The following is a 14,886-nucleotide window of genomic DNA, read 5'->3' on the forward strand; positions in this document are numbered from 1 at the left end:
GCTGGATGTGTGTGCACATGTGTGTGCACGCGTGCAGAGATGCTTGAATTCCAGAGAGCTAGACATCGATTCTAGAGGGGTTCCCGGTCTAGTGTCACGTGATAGCTCCTCAGATGTCGTGCTTAAAGCAGCTCCATCTGCTCTGCTCACGAATCTGCAGGCTGGCCAGGCTCAGAGGCCACCTCGCCCTATCCACGGAGCCAGAGCTTGCGTCCTGGACGCGCCCTCACCATAGCCGTGGAGTCAGTGCTGGGGGACGGAGGCAGCTGCCTCCGGCCCCCTCTGTCCTCTCGTGCGTTGTCACAGAGAGCCCGACAAGAGCTGTGTCGCCTTTCATGACTGGCCGTGGGAGTCACACAGCGTCACTCCTGCTCTAGTGTGCCCGTGGGGCAGTCACTGATGAGCAGGGTCGAGGCGGGGGTGATCGGGGCTGGAGGGGCCAGTGGGGCTGGGGTCTTGCTAGCTCTTTTTATGGCATTTTGATCATTTTGCTGAAGCACCGCTGAAGGCTTGGTTTGTGTTCCTGTCAAATGCCAGCAAACAAGGACTGGGACACCCTGAGGGCTCTGTTTAACAGCCCTGTGCACCTGTCCCCGTCCCTTCACTCACCACAGTGCCCCGAGGGCCGTGGACATGAGCGCCATGGGCCAGGGTGCAGTGGTGAGCAGTCCCCATCGGGCGTGGAGACGGCGAGCGTGTCGCAGGCCGAGGCAGTGGGTCCGAGGTCTGAGCTTGCCCTGCCATCATCCCGTCACCTGTGCCTCTCTCCTCGTGCTCCCCTGTGCCTGCCCGTGCGACACCCCGTAGTTGCGTAGTGGGCATTCCTCGTCGAGTTCGCACCAGACTGCAGGGCTGCGCTCAGAGGGCCTTCCCGAGGCCTTCCTGTGCGTGGTGCCGCGGGGGCTCCGGCCGCCTCCAGGGGACGCTGTAGGGAGAGAGCTGGACGTGGGCATCCACGTTCACCTTGACTTCCCAGCCCCGGGTGGCAGCCACCCAGGTAGGCAAGCTCAGATCACTGTTTTCCGTGCAGCGCGGGCTGTGCGAAATGGGGCTTTCCAAGATTGGAAAAGCAAAGAGTTCCCACAAGACATCCCCCTAAAATTGTGTTTCAGGAGTGGACCCCCCGCTCCAGGCAGAGCCCAGGACGCCCGGGCCCCCACGAGGCACGGCCGCGGCGCCCAGGCCGCAGAAGCCGCGGCCCGCCAGCTCCCGGGGCGAGCGCTTCCGGTCAGGTAGGGACACGGCGGCCGCTCGGGCTCCGGGCGGTTTCCCCTGCCTGACGCCCGCTGAACTTACCTTCCCTGGAACGGCGATTTACCACGTCATCGTGGTTTTCAGGAACAAACTTAGCCCTCACGGGCCCCCAGCAGATGCTGGCGCCCCAGCGCTCAGAGCCCACCGCCCGGTCTCCCCGCGCTGGGCAGCCCGGGGCCTGGCGTTCATAGCCCTGTGCTTCGTGACTGCGGGTGGTCTAGTATTTTTTCCTTTTCTAAGTTGGGAGCTATCTTTCTAATTAGATTTCTGCCTCTTTGTCGCTGCTTTTATACGTAGCTAAATTTGTCTCTTGATATTTTATTTGAATGATCAGAACACCTGTTGAAAATTTTCACGTTTTCAGTTTTCGATTATGTAGCAATAACTTCTACGCACTCTACTTCACCTGTTTAACAACTCTTTCTCCGTTGTGGTATTTCCTCCATATTTAAGCTATTTCGATAAGCCTTTTTATAATGAAAAACTTTCAGCAGAGATAAAGAAATGGCCATTTTGTTTTAAGAATAGCTAAAAGGAACATTGAGATTTTAAATGTTATGTCAACAAGGGAGTGAGAAATTTTTGATAAGATAATTTCTTGTCAGTTTAATATACATGTAAAAAACTTTGTCACACTGAAAATAGTTTGCCTTCGTGTAAAGTACACGACACACAGAATGTAAAGTATTGCAGCAAGTTTAAAGACAGAGTCAAAGCCACCTGAATTCTGAACCCTGAGAACCCTGCACACCGACTCCAGTGAGACACAGGGGCAGACACGCGACACCCGTGTGCATGGCCTGTGAGTGGGGTCACGCAGGAGCCCCTCCTGTGTCCCGTTCCCCACCACCGCTTTGCACGTGACTGGTGTCATAACCCGTTTTCTGCCCCCGTGAGCCTTATCCTAGTTCTGATGCTTTGTTTTCTGAGCGTAAGACCTTTATCATGAATGTGCTTTGGTAGCATTTTCTCGGAGGCTTGGTCTTGTATTTGCATTCTCTTAAAATAGCTTTGGAAGAGCATAAGTTTTTAATTCTGATTAAGTCTAACTTACCGATTTTTTTAATGGATACTATTGTTGTTCGTGTTGCTAAGAAGTCTGTCTCCCCGAGGTCACTAAGACCCTCACCTGGGTGTTCTCGAGGTCTCATCGTTTGGGGGCTTCCCCTTTAGGTCCGCGGTCCTTCTTATGAACTGCAGCATGAAGCCAGCGCACGGACCGGGGCTCGCTTGTCACATGTGGACACCTAGTGTGTGGAGCGTATCCTGCCTCTGCCCCTTTGCCTAAAAGCAGTCACCCACACACGCGTGGCTTTTTCTGGACCCTCCCGTTCTGGTGACGCGTTCGTCCCTCTCTGGAGAACCACACGCCCAGCGACTGTAGCTTAGCTGATGGTCGCCTTGTCGTTGGTTCTGTGGATGTAACATGTCTGTCGTCTTCTGGCACCTGTGAGATCGTCTCTGTCGCTGGTTTCGAGCGATATCTCTATGCCGTGCTTGCTCTGATCTCCTTACGTTTCTTCGGCTTTGTCGAGCTCCTTGGATCTGTTGGTGTGTACCTCTGTTGTGCTGACACTGTGTAGATTTTTCCTTCTGGATGGTTCTGTCTACCCTTTCATTTTGTCTGATTCTAAGACAGCAGCAAAGAAGAGAAGGAGAAAGTCCCAGTGGAACTGACTCTATCACCCTCCAGCAGAGGCTGGGACACTCCGGTGCAGAGCGTCTCCTGTCCGTGCGCTGTGTGGGGCCGGGGGGCCGGGGCGCGCACCCAGCTGTCCCCCCACGCGACTCCCGTCAGGAGACCGGTTGGGTCACCGGCTTCCGCCAGTGGCAGCCACAGCCCCTTTCCTGCCTCTGCGCCTTCATCGCGTCCTTTTACCCCATCTCTGTGTTGCCTTTGCTGTCCAGTGCATCCCGGCTTTGCCCTGCTTGGTGGTCACACTGTCCCACTCTTAACCTTTGAGGACATCTTCAAGTTAGGCTCACGCCTGTTGGGGTTGTGGGTCCTGCCCTTGCTGCTGTTGTGACGAGATGCTGCAGGCTCACCCCGGCATTGCCACGGGTCCTCTCAGTGGGGTCTCATTCCAGGACCCCAGAATGAGTGCAGGGCTGGTCGCTGCCTCTCAGCATTGTCAGCGGACTGGCGCGACCCGGCGTTTAAAGGCGACCTGACCTCGCAGGCGCGCGCCGACGCTTCCTGTCGGGGTCCAGGGCCGCAGAGCGTTGCTTCACGTCTTCGATCCCCATTGTGTCCCATCCCCGCCTCGCAAGCACCTCAGTTCCCAGGAGACATTGAATCAGACTGTCACACCAGACTCCCTTTGCTCTGTCCCACGTGATGCACCAACGCCACCATGGGACAGGACCCTCGCAGCCGCCAGCAGGGGTCCTGCACAGGAGTCCGCACTGCGTGGGCGGTGCCCCCGTCCTCGGGGTTTCCCGGGAGGCGCAGGCTCACCCGTCCGTGGCCTTTCAGGGCCGCTCGGCGTTCACGCCGAGCACCGGGGACAAGTTGACGTTCGTTCACCTGACCTTCAGTGTGGGTTTCTTTTTTTATTTAGTTTTGCTTTCTAACTGTGAACGTATTTAGATGGTTCCGGAGTCACGTGTACAAACGGGAATATTTAAGGACATCCAGGACCAGCGTAACACGTAGGCACGGGCCAAGCTCGTGTTCCTTTCACGTCCAGTGAACATAACGAACAGCGGACGCATAACTTTTTTCCTGGATAACTAGCATTGTGAGAGTTGTTTTCACTGCTGCTCTTTCTGCGTAGATGTCCACACGGAAGCCGTGCAAGCAGCTTTGGCCAAATATAAAGAGAGGAAAGTGCCTCTGCCTTCGAAAAGACGCTCTGTTCTCGCGCATTCGTCTGTGGAAACCTGCACCCCACCAGGTACTGATGGCCACGTCGGGTGGGCTGACAGGGCGTTCCTCACGCCGCTGTCAAACCTTCGTTTTCTGGTGAGGTGGAAGATCCTGGCCTGTAGGAAAGATCTGGAAAAATTGGAGATGGAGATGCGGTGCCCTCGCCTGGGATCTGTGTGCACACAGTGTGGCTGTCCCCCCGACTTCTGTGTGGGCTTTCATGTTTTCACTAAGATGCTGTGTGTGCCTTGTAGTGAGGGGAAGACCCTGGAGTGAGCGAGGCCCTTGGGCTCAGGCCTTTTCATTATTCTCACTTTAGGAACTGGCACTTGCCAGGTGGTTCGCAGGCCTCGGGCAGGAGGGCAGAAGGCTATCTGCAGGGTCTCGGGTTTGCTTCACAGTTGCTGCTGTGCCCCTGGCCATCGGGACGCAGCTCCTGCGTGGGGTTTCCTATCATCAGCCACACACTCCAGGCCCCGGCCAAACCGCCTGCGGCGCCCCTCCGTGGCCTGGCGTCTCACTTAGGTCACGAACCTGGTGACTAGAAGCCACCAGATTCACAGGGTGACTTAGTGGTCTGGGTAATGCTTCCTTGATTAAGAAAAAGTTTACACTGTCAAAAAACACCTAGAATCGGCAGTCAAATTACTCTTCCTACTAAAAATAACTGTGGACACCTCCTCGTTTTTAAAGAGCGTCGACATAGTTGTGAATCCCGCGGTAAAGCACACCGGCCGCTGACCAGAGGGCGCGGCTCCCGGCTGGCTCTGTGACCGAGGCAGTGTCTGGGGAGGGCTCTGCTCCCTGACAGGACGCCAGGGCTGTGGCCTCATGGCTACCACACTTGCGGGGGTGCTCAGCTTTCCCTTGGGGTGTCCTGTGCGTGAGGGTGCAGTGGAGCTCAGTGCTTGGGTCGCTTTATATTTGGGACCATGTTGGGAGGTGGCTGTGCTGTCCTCACTCCCGGGGGCCGTGCTGGGGGCCGTGCTGTCCTCGCCCTGGGTACTGTGCCCTAAGGCGGGCCCCTCGGGCAGCCAGCTTGCTGGTGGGGCGCCTTGGACAATGGCCAAGAGTGGCACAGGCCCCTGCTGATGGACGGCCACCCTCAAGATGACCCCCAGCCCGGTGTGCGCACTGGGCGTCGTGGCGCAGGCTGGGGGGCCCTTGCGGAACCCCAGCTCCTGGTGCCCATGCTGCCTGACGCTGTCGTTGTTTCAACCACAGACACGTCGTCTGCCTCAGAAGACGAGGGCCCTGCGCGGCGCCCCGGGCGGCTGGCCGCCGCTCCACCGCAGAGCCGCTCCAGCCTGGGGCCCCGGCTCAGCCCGGCGGGTCCGGGCTCGTCCACCTCGTCCTCCGCGTCCTCCACGTCGTCTCAGCCGGGAGGGAGACTGGCCAGCGCGCTCGCAGGCCCCGCGGCCCTCGGCCATGTAGGTCAGTACCGGCTGCCGCGGCCCTGCACAGGGGCCCCCCGCCCATCAGGGCCCACCTGTCGTCTTCTCGGTCACAGCTGTGGTTCCTGCTCTGCTGTGGTTTGGCCACCTCAGACCCTGTGGCGTGTGGCCTCCCCCAGGGATGCCGACAAGGGTACGGTGTCTGTTGGCGTGCCCCCTCCTGCTCTGGAGGCGGGGCTGGCCCGGGTGGCAGGTGCAGGTGGACGACCACTTAGATGTGGCTGCGCTTGCTCCTGTTGCATGCCCTTGGCCCACAGCCTCGACATTGTCCCCGCCTTTGGGTCTGACAGCTTTCCCTGTGCCTGGCTGGCCCGGGTGGGGCCAGGACTGCAGCCATCCGGCCATCTCTCCCTACAGACCAGGTTAAACAGCCCCTCACCCTGAAGAGATGTCCATCAAAACTGGGTCACAGGGCCGTGGATCTTTCCGAGTCATCCAACCCTGTTCAAAGGAAAAATCGCGAACCTTTCATTGCTTGGAATCTCGTCTTTTAAACACAAATAGTGGCGTAGTTGGCTGTGCGGAGCTGGCACGTGACGCCCAGACGCCCTTGCACGAGCACCACAAAAAGAGCACTCCTTGGACGGGGAGGCCCGTAGGCACCCTGCTGTTGCAGCTGTGGCGGGAAGACGACGTCAGGGTGCCTGTGACCGGCCTGGGCTGATGCGCTGGCTCCTGCGCCGTCTGTGCTGCGGGTTGCCGCCGGGAGCCCCAACGGGCGGTCACAGCAGGCCGGCCACTGTACGTCAAAGCCCGGTCCCATGGCTGGACTGGGAGGCAGTCGGGTGTTCCGTGGCCAAAGCCCGCGTCCGCCCGGCCTCCACGGGTACGTCCCTGTCACTGGGCTGGCGCCGCGCACTGGGAGGGGGCCCCGCGGGGCGGCCAGACGGTCCCCACGGCCGCCTGGCGCCTCTGGCTGGGCTGACAGGGCAGCCAGCAGGACAGGCCACGCACTGAGCGAGGCGAGCTGCCCATGGGCACAGACGCGGGGGCTGCCGCCGTGATCATGTGTCACTGTGCCTGCGGCCCTGAACGGAGCACGGTCTCCGACGGTCGGCGGGGCCCTGCAGCCCGGGAGCTCCATCCGCTCGGCATTTGCGGGTGCACGGGCTTGAACTTGGGACGCCGAAAAGATTCGCTTTCCTTCTCTACTATAAAGTCCTCCTTTGAGTCTCTGACACGGGGACTTTTTCAGTTTGGGTCGAGGAAAGCACTGCAGAAGGAGCAAGGTTATTTAGGTAAACAGTTTGAGGTGGACTGGGCCAGGCGAAGGTAGTTTAAGAACCTGCATTGTTTTGGGTTTTGGATCATGGAAATCATGTACAGAAAGCATTCGAACACAGACGTAAATACCGGCATTTACAAGTAGTGCTTCTGCTTATAGGGGTTCATTTTTATTTTGAGTGCAGTTTATTTTTATTCTTTTTTTTATAAAGTACTTTCAGTTAAGATTACTATTCGTGCCCTTTTTCTTGAATGCTGTTGAAATCGTTTATTCTTGTTCTAGACTTGGAAGAGTGGGGAGATTTCTTTTTAGACTGGGAGCCCTTGATGCTAGGCAAACTCGAAAATGCTAATTTTATCAACATCCAGCTTTTTCAAGGCTGTGAAAACTCTGTCCTTGTGGTGAGGTTTGTCCACATGGTGTTTTCTGCTGTGTAAGTAGTGCGTTTGTGCTTTGCTTCCATGTAATTTCATCTTTCTATATACTTAAAAAACTCTTAGTTTGTATTCTGCTTTGGTGATGAAATGACAGATAAACAATCAGAATTTAATAATTTTAGATGTTACCGGGCCGTCTGTGACGGCAGGATCATTCTTTAGGAGATAAAACCGATCACGGATTGCCACTGATAGGCTCCTACCGATGTCACAGGTGGACAGGTGTCTGCTGTCAGTGTCACGGGAGGAGAGCTTCTGGTCCTCGTGCAGACACGGCGCCTTCCTACCTGTAGGCTCCTCGGCGACGGTGACGTGATGGGCAGTGTTCCAGTGGAGTGCAGCACAGAGACGCACATGCACGGAGGGGCCTCAAACACCTGTGTCTGGCTAGTCTGTCTTTAAATGTGACACTAACTCATTCTGCTCTGAGAACTCGATTGTTGCCTCTCAGGAGCGAGGTGTGTTGCGCTGGCCCCGAGGGTCATTTTTATCTCTACAGGTTTATCCTGTGAAGCTGCAACGGTCTCCGTCTTCTGGATCTCCGACGTGCTCTTGGGGGCGTGGGAGTGTTTTATAGAAGTCTGCTTCTCTTTCGTCATATAACAGAAATGTTCCCACAACAGTTGATTTAAAGTGTGTTTCTGCTTCATCGAGGGAGATTTCTGAGTGACAGCTCCTCAGGCCCTGGGGCAGCAGTCTCCTTGTGCCTGGCTCTGCTGGCGTGGTCCTGGGCTGGGTCCTTTGAGAATGGAGCAGCGGGCGCACCCTGGGTGACACGCCGTGTCTGGGAGCTGAGAGTTCCAAGGGCCCGTGTGCCATGGTGAACCAGGGACACGGTCCCGGCGTGGTGCTAGGCTCATGCAGCTCGAGTTGAAGGGGGTTTAAACCACAACTTAGTAGTCTTGAATTAATGGCCACTTTTATCTTGGGTTTGTGTTTCAAAGCAGATCTGCACCCGACGCCTCCCGATGTCACCACGGGCCTCGTTCAGCATTCGCGCTGTGAGCGTCCGCAGCTGGCCGCCGTGAGAGCTGCTCCGCGGGGCCACAGCGGGAGCCTCCTGGAGACGGCGGACGGTGAGCATGCCTCTCCCTCCCCTTGTCGCAGCAGAGCACAGGCCACCTCGTCACGAACGCTGTGCGCAGGCCAGTTACAGGCTGTCAGAGCGTGTAACAGACTGGTGTGCACGGCACGCACCCAGCTGAGCGGAGCGCCGTGCAGTGGGGCCAGCGGGGACGGGAGGGCAGGGAGCAGCAAACTTGCAGATGCCGTCGGTCGCGGGAGAGGGGTCTGCAGTGCCGTGGGGCAGGGGCGGCCCTGGGGGACTTCGGTTTGGACTCCCTGTGGGTGCGCCCCCGGCCCAGCCGCTCCTCACCTCGGTGCTCAGGGCCTGTGATGGGCGTGGCCGTGGGCACCTGCCCCACATTCAGTGTCCTGGTCGATACCACCTCCTTTCAAAACAGTTTCCAGTGTCTTTTATCAAAATCATAACTTTTTTTCCTCCAGTGACCAGATTTGAACTGCAGGAAACTCCAGAGGGTCTCGGATCTGAGGCCTGAACGTGCATTTTGACTCCCGACTCAAAAGGTCACATCCTGTCAGAGCCTTTTAGCTCCTTGTCCTGCTGCAAAAGCAAAACACTGAGTCAGCTTGAAGCAGGGTTTCTACCGCTTAGATAGGGTTTTAAATTTGATTTATTACTCTTTACAGTAAGAAAACTTAAGAGCTTGGGTGAGGTGTAATTGGCATGTAATCAACTACACGTATTCAAGGTATGCGATCTTACCAGTTTGTGGGAGCATCTGCACATGGCCCCCCCAAAAGCCCTGGGCCCTGTGGGGCTCTGCCCTCAGGCAACCACCGACATCCAGATAAGTGTGCATTTCCTGGAACCTTACGCATGTGGAGCCATACGGTGTTTACTGTCCGGTTTCTGCCGCTGCCGCGGTTACTCTGAGATGCACGTTCCTGCCGCCTCAGAGCTCGCGCCTCCACTGACGGGGTTCCGCTCTGCCTGCTGCCCCAGCAGCGTGTGCTGTCACAACTAGCTGCTGGGCATGCTCTCACGCAGGTCTTCGTGTGGGCTGTGCTTCACTCTTGGGTCGACGCCCAGGCTGGCCCTTGTCGTAGGTTTGTGTGTCGCTGCTGCAGACAGCGCCCGCCCCCCGTCACGTCCCCACCGTCCGCCGTGAGAGTTCCAGTTCCTCCACGCCCTTGCCGGCAGCGGGCGCTGTTGGTGCTTACAGTCGCAGGCACCCAGACTGGTGCGGAGAGGGTCCCTTGGTTTCGAAGTGCACCGCTCTGGTGACTGGTGGCAGCATCTTCCCCTGTGCCCGTCGGCCACCTGCCGGTCCCCTCAGGAGAGTCCGTCCAGATAGCTTGCTTATGTTTTTAATATGTTGTGTTCTTGTAAGATCCGAGAGTTCTTTTGTGTTCTTGTAAGATCCGAGAGTTCTTTATGTGTTCTGGCTGCCAGTTCTTCATCGGGTTGATGATTTCTGTTTCCTCCCCGTCTGTGGCTTGGGGTTTTCGTTTTCTTTCATTCTCTTTCGTGTTTTCAGTGCCTTTTTTGATGATGCCCAGTTTACCACATTTTTCTTTGATAGAGCCAATTTTCGTGTTATATATAAGATGTATTTTCCTAACTTGAGGTCATCAAGGTTTTCTCCTAGAATGTTATAGTTTGAGGTGTTACGTTTAGGTACGTGATCTATTTGAGTTAATTTTAGCACAAGTGTAAGGCACAAACCAGTTTTTCCGTATGAGGATATCCAGCTGTTCCAGCATCCTGTGTTATAAAGACCATCCTGTCCCTACCGAGTTCCTTCGACATCTTTAATGAAGATGTCGTATGTGAGGAGGGTTTATTTCCAGGCTGTCTGTGCTGTTCCATTGCTGCATCTGTCACGATCACTGTGGTTTTATAATCTTGACAACATGTAGTTTGTCTTCAGTTCTGCTTTACATTTCAAAATTTGCTTTGGCTATTCCAGCTCCTTTGCATTTTAATATGTATTTTAAAATCAGTTTGATAATTTTTACCAAAATTCCTGCTGGATTTTGATTGGTATTTCATTGACTCTCTAGGTCAATTTGGGGAGAATTGGCATGTTACCAATATTACATACTTCAGTCAATAAATATAGTATATCTCTCCATTTATTTAGCACTTATAAACAGTTTTTAGCACGGTTTTATAGTTTTCAATGCACGAGTATCGCACATATTTTGTTAAAATCATCCCAAAATACGTTTTATTTTTGATGCTGTTATAAATGGTATTTAAAATTTTTCCAGCTGTTTGTTGCTAGTTTCTGGAAATGCGGTTGGTTTTTCACATTGACCTTACATTAGTTTTAGCAGCATTTTTGGTAGATTTCTTAAGACCATGCTCGTGCACGCGTGTGCCGTGTCTGTGAGTGTGGTCCCGTCGCAGGTCTTCCTGCGGATCGCGTGTCTCCGGCCCCATTGCGATGTCTGAGCCCCGGTCGCTCCGGTGGGATGTGGTGAGCGTGGACATAGGCGCCGTGTCCCCAGGTGGGGGAAAGCACCCACACTCTCATTTCTCGTTGTGATGTCCGCTCTGGGTTTTCAGAGATGCTCCTTGTCAGCTCAAGGAAGTTCCCTTTTTTACCTAAATTCCTGAAAATTTTTGTAGTTTTTGTTAAGCGGGTTTTTTGAGCCGTAGAGCTCATCGTCTGGCTTTTCTCAGGCAGCCTGTTAGTCCAGCCTGGGCCTGGTGGGCTGTGCGCCCAGCTGTGTGCGTGAGCACAGGGGCTGTCTCGTGGGTGCCGGCTCAGTGCCGTGTGACCATAGTTCTCATATTTAGAAGTTGGTCAGTGTCCTGCCTATCCCAAACAGAAACGAGGTGGGGAGAGGTCAAAGCCCTGAAACTGAAGTCAAGCAGAAATAAGCAAACAGGACTGTGTTTCCAGGAGGCAGCACTCGAGGAGGCGGTGGGGACAGAGCTGGTGTAGGTCGGGAGCCACGAGGGCCACGGTGGCCGCGGTGGCCCACGCGCCCTCAGCCTGGACGAGGCGGGCAGGAAGCTCAGCATACAGCCCTGGACGCCTGTCGGCAGGTTTGTCACTCTGGGCTGTGGGTGAGCAGTTTGGACACTTGCGCATACACAGGGCGTTGAGCAGGGGTGTTGGTGTTGAGAGCAGGGTTCTCCCTGGAAGAGGGGCATCCAGAGGCCGGGGAGAGCCGTGCAGGCGAGACCAGGCATGGCATTGCTGGCATGGACTGCGGTTCCCAGCGCATGAGTGCGTGCCTGCGTGGGCCGATCTGCACACAGGCGCGTGGCCGTGCAGGTGCGCGTGTGTCTGTGAGCATGCAGTGTGTGTGCGCCGTGTGCTTTCTTAGCTCTGTCTGTTGAAAGAACAAGGAAACAGCAGTAGCAACGAGACATTTGGTGAGCAGATCTGGGTCTTACTCCCTTCCCGCCGAGGACCGCTGGCACGCACGGAGTCGTGCGACTCCAGGGCAGGTGGAGCCGTAGTGTGACTGAAGCAGCTTACAACAGCACGTAAGGCAGCGCGTAAAACCGAGGGGGAGTGTCACAAGTCCGCTTGTACAGGGTCCTTCTGGCCAAATCTGAGACCGTTTGTGCATTAGATAGTTAAGAATCATAATGATTTATAACCATCCGAAAAGAGCCATCTGTGAGTCCTTCCTGATGATAGACGAGAGACAGGTAGGTAGGTAGGTAGGTCGATAGGTGTTGGGTAGATACATAAAGAGGTAGACGATAGGCAGCCGGCTGGCTAGCTAGTTAGGTCACAGACACATAGGGTGCCAGGTGTCGACTGCTTCGTGTGGCTGGAATGCTAAAGTTGGAAAATGACTTTGTGGCCATTGCAATGAAAATCGGTCTGGTGAGAATGACCCACGGCTGTTCAGTGCAGGGAGAGAGCTGGATACGGGTCAGGACACGCAGGGTGCAGTGTGTCTCCCCAGACCTTGCCTGCAGCAGCGATGACATGACGGAGAAGCCAGACAGCGCTCTGGGTGACGGAAGTCATGCCTCCTCGGGGGGAGGCAGATGTCCCAGGCATCTGGACGCGATATTCAGGTGGATTCCAGCCAGGAGTACCTGTGCTGAATCACGAGGAAACCTCATAAAACTCAAATGGCAGTATGTTCTACTTAAAAAGAGCTGCACCTTTCCAGAGCGACAGTGTCATGAAACAGCGGTCCCCAACCTTCTTGTCATTATGGGTGGATAGTATCTCTTGATATCTATCATATTAGAAAATAAAACTAAAAATTTAAAAAATATATTTATTAATTCATTTAAAAATAACAGTCACAAATTCATATCTTAACATAAGTGGCATATTTATGACAAAAATGATAAAATGGTGAGAACTTAGGGGGAGGAACGGGCTTGTTTTCTGCTGTTGCCGGTCTGCCTCGGGGCTGGCGTGACGGCCGCATCTGGGATCCGTGTTGGTGCAGCTGGTCACGCGACCTCGTTCGCGTGTCCCGTCCTCCGGGGGTGCGGCGTGTCCTAGCCTCGGCGCCCCTCTTCCCGTGGCAGGTGTCCCTGTGAACAGCAGAGTGTCTTCCAAAATCCAGCAGCTCCTGAACACCCTGAAGCGGCCGAAGCGGCCTCCGCTCAAGGAGTTCTTCGTGGACGACGGCGAGGAGCTGCTGGAAGGTGAGCGTCCTCAGCCATGGGCCCACGGGTGTCAGCAGGGCGGCCCCAACCTCTGCAGATGAGGCCGGCATGTGTCCCACAGGAGTTGTCGCCCTGGCCTCCTGACATGCTGGGGCCATGTCCCTGGCCGTGGCCTCTGGCCTCTGGCCTCTGTGCGGCCCGGAGTTCAGCACCGCGCAGGTGGCCATGGGCTGGCCCAATGTGCACAGGTGGCCGATTTCCTACGTAGTTGGGACCTTTGGCGCCCTCCCCCTCGCTGGACCGCGGTTGGTGCTTTATCGAGAACGTCTAAGGTTTCATTTTACTTACATTACGTAAACTTTTATTTCAACTTCAAATCCGAACTGCTCCTCCCATGATTTTATAGTATTATATTTTCAGCATCGTTTTGACCCCTTTTCAGAATTTTAGTCTTTTATTTATAAATGAGACATATTTAGAAGAAAAGAATGTAGCTTTATTATTAAAAAGAAAATTACCGAGAAATAGAAATATAAACCTGCAGACAAGGAACAGAGGGCAAGCCCAGTGCAGTGTGCAGGTGGTGACTGTTGTCTGAGCCCCAGGGGCCACGGCCACCCTGGTCCCTCGCCTCCTGCACCGCGTTACCCCCGGACCCTACGGGCCAGCGCCGGCGTCCCCTCCACACTTGAGGGTTAGACGCAGCATTTAGGACCCTGTTGTCCCTCTGTGATCAGATAATGCCTTTCAAATTCAGAGTTCAATTGTGTGAATGTTTTTTTGGCAGTTTTTCTTACACTTGTGCAAATTTTGGTTAAATACCCACTGAACGTGTAATAGATTTTGCTTTCTTTTTTTCTTTCAACATGGTGACGGTTGGTTTTTTAATTTTTATTTTACATGTGGACAAATGTCAGTTTTTTACTTGGCAAAAGGCAAATAGAAAGCTACTATGTTTCTGTAGGACAGTCACAAAGAGTTTCTTCACCTTAAGTAAGAGAAACTGAATAAACATAAATGTCCACAGTGGTGGTTTTTTCAAGTGCACAAACTGACGTGATTTACTCACTTTCATCCTTTGTAAGTGGGGACTAGTGCCTGCTGCTCAGGCGTCCTCAGGGTTGACCACACCGAAGGCCTGGCCACCACTGCCGCTACCCTGGGGTTTGTCGTGTAGGGTTGTAGTCACCAGGGTCTGTCATTATTCGTGACTGAATCTCCATCTGTCCTTTGCTCAGTTGGTCTATGACTGCTATAATGATAATGGAATCAAAACATTACTGTAACCTTTTTTTAGATGGTATTAAAAAAAACAGAATTATAAAAGATGCCACAGCATGGGCAGGATACTGTGCAGTGCTGATGTCAAGTTTCGGTTTTGATTCTAGTTCAGCAACCAGATCCAAATCAGCCAAAGCCGGAGGGGAGCCAGACGGTGGTGCTGGCAGGGGAACCTCTGACCGTGGGGACATCCTGGCCGCCATCGCTGCTGGCCGCCTTGCAGCGCTGGGGCACGACGCAGCCCAAAGCCCCCTGTCTCACCGCCCTGGACACAGCTGGGAAGGCCATCTACACCCTCACCTATGGCAAGTGTCACCAGAAGGCAGTTGGGTGCTGGTTTCGCTGTGAAATACTACACGCGTCATACAACACAGACATGCAGCCCGAGGAACACAGTAGAACCGGCCCCCGAGAATCCCACACAACCATTAAGAGCATCAGCCTCACCCCAGGTGCCCCCCCGCCCCCCCCCCGCCCGACAGTGACTGACGGTGACCGGCCACCGCTTTGCTTTCAGGGGTTCACATCCACACCTGTGTTTCTGAAACAGTGGAGTTAGTTTGATCTAATTTTGAACTTTTCATAAAAGGGATCATACAGCACGTATTTTCTGCATTTGGCATCTTTTGCTTCCAGGTCGTGTTTTTATGTAACACAAATCATAAGCACGCAGCTAGATGTGTGTTCACGGAGTGAACACACTCCTGTGACCAGCACTCAGGTCAGGAGCATTTCACCTCCAG

The 14,886-nt window shown here is 54.5% G+C and overlaps 1 non-coding gene across 1 annotated transcript; it reads right to left on the bottom strand.

Annotated features, from left to right (window-relative positions):
- Positions 1-13,753: 13,753 nt before the first annotated feature.
- Positions 13,754-13,886, bottom strand: LOC120616420 (small Cajal body-specific RNA 24). The gene has a single exon (XR_005656599.1).
- Positions 13,887-14,886: the final 1,000 nt, after the last annotated feature.

The sequence above is a fragment of the Pteropus medius genome, unplaced genomic scaffold (genome assembly GCF_902729225.1).
Source record: "Pteropus medius unplaced genomic scaffold, Ma_sr-lr_union100, whole genome shotgun sequence".
Lineage (NCBI taxonomy): Eukaryota > Metazoa > Chordata > Mammalia > Chiroptera > Pteropodidae > Pteropus > Pteropus medius.